We start from the raw sequence: 5,399 nt of genomic DNA on the forward strand, positions 1-5,399 counted from the left end.
AGACTGGTTAAATTTATGAAAAAACGTAATTTTCAGTGCAGCAACGCTGATCCGTGTTTGTTTGTGCGCGTTAAAGACAATGAGAGATTGATAGTGGCAATTTACGTGGATGACGGACTGTTAGCCGGAAATAATGAAAAAGGACTGTTATCGTTTGTGAATGAACTTCAGCACGAATTCAAGATAACGATAGGACCCTTAAATAGTTTTCTCGGAATGCGAGTTGTGAAAATGAATGACCATTCGGTATTTATTGGACAAGACGGATACACAATGAAGATTCTCAAGCGGTTTGAGATGGTAAATTCCAACCCAGTTGCCACCCCCTGTGAAAGAAACATTTGGGATGAAAACAGTCCGACCCTAGACCGAGCAGTACCCTTCCGAGAAGCCGTAGGCAGCTTGATGTATTTGGCAACGGCAACCAGGCCAGATATTGCTTATGCTGTTAGTTTGGTCTCCGAGCATCTGGAAAACCCGAAACAACAACACTGGACAGCTGTGAAAAGAATTCTCCGGTACCTGAAAGGGACGTTGACCTTCGGTCTGTTTTATGTTGCAGATTCTGAAAACAGGCAATTTCAAGCTTTTAGTGACGCCGACTACGCTGGTGATCCCAAAACAAGAAGATCCCGTACCGGTGTAGTATGCATAAATGCAGGCGCGGCCATTACTTGGATGAGTCAGAAACAACGTAGCGTCGTTCTGTCGACAACGGAGGCTGAATATGTTGCCGGAAGCGAGGGTGCCAAGGAGGCGATCTGGTTAAACCGGGTGATGTCTGAAATTACCGCAACCCGTGAAATTCCAATTCTGTTTATGGACAATGCAAGCGCCATAAAACTGTCGAAGAACCCGGAGTTTCACAAGAGGTCCAAACATATCGACATTAAACAACATTTTATTAGAGAAAAGGTACTTAACGGTGATCTCCAAGTTGCACATGTTGACGGGACAAACCAGACTGCGGACATAATGACGAAACCCCTTCTCAAGACGCGTTTCACGCAACTTCGGGATAAGTTAGGACTCATTAATTTCAAAAAAGTTGTTTGTCAAAATTGAAATTTATGTTTGAGAGGAAGTGTTAAAGATAGGTACAAACAGTTAAATTTGTAGTATGTACAGCGCATGTGCGTTCATCTGTCCTGCACCTCTGTGCTGCATCCAACCCCAAGTAATGTAACTCATCTTTACTTAAGACAGTTCATTGTATGCGTTCACTCAATACAGTTGTTCTCGATCTCCGTCTCTGTTTTATTTGCCAACCTCAACAATCTATAATGTTTAACCCTCCCAAAACCCATTGCAAGTGAAGAAGCTAAAATTCCAATTTCTCATTCCCAAACTATACTAGACCCACAAATTGATCATTGGGGTAACTTAGCCTTCCTCTATCTTAGTAATAAATTAATTCCAGTAAAGGGATTTTCTTTTTCGAATTTGAATCTTGTAAATGTGACAAGCAATAATCACATCCATGGACTGCCTCCGTTATTTTCATAATTAAGTAGCCACATAAAAAAGCTGTTGCCGCCGTCTCAATTTGAAAATAGGTATATACTTGGCAAATAAGTAAAGGAAGACAATTTTTCTAGTTTTTCCAGAGAACTATCTTGCAAGGTGACTGGAATATTTACATTGACCCTTAAATTTTGGAATCTTGGTAACATTTTACTACTTGCATATTCTGCGGCACTCATGATATTACCAGTATGATCTCTCAGTCCTATCTTCTATGCTGCATTTAAAGTGATATCATTGGGTAGATTATGATAAGAAATGTTAACTTTATGTCGTGAACTAATACAACATTTTTTCTTTGTTTGTGGTATTTTTTAAAGTTTCGACTGCACTTAGTTTTTCAAATTGACAATTTATTATACAAAATGTCATTATTCATACGTATTTTTAGTTGCATATACTAATATATGGGTCACATTAAAGTCGCTAGATGGACATACTATACGGGGAATTTTCAAAAACAGACATTTATCGAATGCGACAGGCCGGATAAGAGACGAGTCTCTTATAAATCAAGGAGGCCGTGGTTTATGTTATTACAAAAATGACTCTGTCAAAGCTGACAACCGGAAATGCGTTTAGAGTACAGTGGCACCAAAATCATTCAAATTTTCATTGTTACCAACAGATTCAGTCAGTCTTGATCACGTTGTACAATGTCAAAAAAATGACGGGTTAAATTTGAAAGAGAAAATAGACGTTATTAGCTCTACGCAAAATAATAGTCTAAGCTTCCAAGACATTGGTAAAAAAAAATTCTACATGAAAATCCCAAGTGGAACATGTTTTTTTAGAAAAAAGACGATGTGGCTTTCAAACACTACAAATATTGCTACAAAGTGGAGAGGAGGGTCGTAAAATTGATGAATCTGTTCTTGTGTGGTGCTGGAAGTAATAAACGCATACCTATACCAGAACCTCTAGTAAAAGAAAAGGTCGAAGAGGTAGAGGTAGAAAACTTTTCGGCAGCAAATGGTTGGCTAGAGAAATTTCAGAAATGTCAAAATATCTCTTACAGAAATGGTGAGGTAGCTGACGTTAATACAGCAGATGTGCAATGTTTTCAGGAAAGCTTCCATCAGTTTTTAGAGAGTATGACACTAGTTCAATTTAGGATGCTGATGAGACTGGTTTCTTCTATGGAGTTCTCCCCACTAGAATTAGGATATGGCTGGCGAAAGAGAAACATTATTAGCAATCGGAAAGTCAGCAAAACCACTTGTTTCCGAAACCTCCAGTCCAACCAATTACTCATTGTTTGGCGCCATACCTAATAGGACAGCTTAGATGACTTTAGAGAAAGAAAAAAGCTCTACTACGTGATAAAATTAACACACGCATTTTGGTTACACCCTGTATACATTTTACCGATTTTTTTTTTTAGACGGATAAATGCTTCTCGATCTTGACTATCCGGTTAAGGAAGGTTTCATTGTATTATCATTTTGTTACAGTTGTCTTTTGTATTTTTTTACTGCCAGTGTCAGAAAATAAAAATGACAACTGATATTGTTGAAGCATTATATTGGGTGATTCAAAATGATTGTGGCCAAATATGGCAACTATGTACGAAAATGTATGTGGCAACTGTGTGGGTCGGGTAGAGTTGATATTTCTTTGACAGTTCATAGTCGCACAATTTTGAAAACTGTCAAATCAATGTGTAATTATATCAAAAAAATCAAATGTACGCTTGTGAAATGTCATACAAATGACAACTCTACCTCATAAATTTTCGTACATAGTTGCCATACTTGGCCACAATCATTTTGAATCAGCCAATATGTATCTGGCGTTTAGTTAACGATTTGCAAATTATCTGAGTTTCATGAATAAACCCCTAAATGTCTAAATATAAAAATTCTGTTTTCAATAATAAATAAAAAGTTCCTTTTCTCCTAAATATTGATATTTTTAATTCCGAAAGATAGCCATAATAACAGTTATGACTAAAATTATGGACCAAATTGTTAAATGACACCAGTGGCGGCTCGTATATTTTTTACATGGGAATCATAATAAAAACGTCGCTGTTTGGGTAGTGTTGGGAAATCAGGACTATGTAATCGTCGTATGGTCCTGAGAATAATGATTTTTGTTTGTTTACAGACTTTCTATATTTTGGTATATGCCATAAATCATTTACACCAAGCCCAATCCACAGCGGTGTTGAAAAAGTTATCGCTCAGAGAACATATAAAATAAAACACTATTTTACTTCCCCACATCTATGAAAATTTACCATAAGCGTTGTCTCCAATAAAATATCGTTTACATTTTCGTATTTTACCCTTGACGGTTTTCTTGACTTCCCCAGCGCTTTTGCAGTTATATTGTCCTCATAAAACAACGATCGATTTTTAGAATCCAGTCTACAGTATTCATATTTCAATAAATTTACTAAAACCACACGATCATTTGTTGAAATTTAACGTTCTTCTTCTACCTGGCACGCGCATCATTCAAGGCTGAGTCTCGACGTGCAGTGGTTCGTCTAAAGCTACGGTTTCTTAGAGAAGTACGCCGCGCACAACTCACGGTAAGTCGTGCGCTGCGCACAACCGCGTAAATCTAATCAGTTGATACTGATGGAAGCGTTTTCTTAGAAAAAGTTCAGCTGAACGCATTGTTGGCTTTTTCTAAGAAAACGCTTCCATTAGTATGAACTGATTAGATTTATGCGGTTGTGCACAGCGCACGACTTACCGTGAGTTGTGCGCGGCGTACTTCTTTAAGAAACCGTAGCTTAACATGTACACCAACAAAATGTGACATGTAAACACATCTATTTATTATCAGAAATTCTTAAATGAATCCATTCTTTTTGTTAGGTTTTGGACAAGACTAAACAGGCAAACGAAGATCCGGCAAGTTCATTTTAGTGAAACGTTCGGTGCCTTAATCTCAGTACATTTTTTGTTCAGTTGATTCAGTTATAATGGAATTATTTCCAATAAGAAGCGACAACGGCAAAGTTACACAATTATTAAAAAAAAAAGATTTCGAAACCGTATGTTACGCAACTGAAGTTTTTAGATGACTTGCAGCCAGAGGCGGATCCTGTTGAGCAGCTGATTACACAAAAATTGTGTGTTCACCTAATCACTATATTACTCAAGTGAACAGAGTATAGATAACAGAGGCGTACAAAAAAATATTTGCAAATATGTTTTTACACCACCAAAGCATCTACCTAGTACATAGTTGTTTGTTAAACAAGATTATTCATCTAAAGTGGGATTTTTTTACAGTGTCAAATAAAATACTTTTTTACATGTGATACTATAATATTCGTTGCGCTCGTGCGTGTAAACTTCCCACTTAAAAAAAAGTTGCATTAAAATATTGCCATAATCTGAATTGATTTTATATATTTTTTCTTTACAACAATAATGATAGAGAGATCTTGAAAATAATTACATACAATTATGTCAGAACAGAATTTAAAAAATACAATCTTTAATTATGGACAAGTGACTAACGTTCCCGCAGTTCTTACCATTCGATGATTTATTGCATTTACTCCCAACAATTACAATTTATAAATAACATACTTTAGAGGATGTCTGATTTGACGTAACATAATAATTAGCCCGCCCGGGAAACCTCCACGAGCCGCCTCTGCGCCACCACCCCATCTCCTCCTCCTCCTCCACTGGATTCTCCCGCACAGACTAATGGTTCCAATCAAAATTTTTGCATAAAATTTGTTCGCACCATCGGAATTTCTTGTCTAATTACCGGTCAGAGCTTGACCAGCAAATCGATTCGATGATGGGTGGGATATAAACGATCGTTTAAATGGTAATCATTGTGGGAAGATTAACCGTTCAGCACGGCTCTATTTACACCTCCAAATATGACGTAATCTTGTC

Source organism: Tenebrio molitor, chromosome 9 (genome assembly GCF_963966145.1).
Source record: "Tenebrio molitor chromosome 9, icTenMoli1.1, whole genome shotgun sequence".
Classification (NCBI taxonomy): Eukaryota; Metazoa; Arthropoda; class Insecta; order Coleoptera; family Tenebrionidae; genus Tenebrio; species Tenebrio molitor.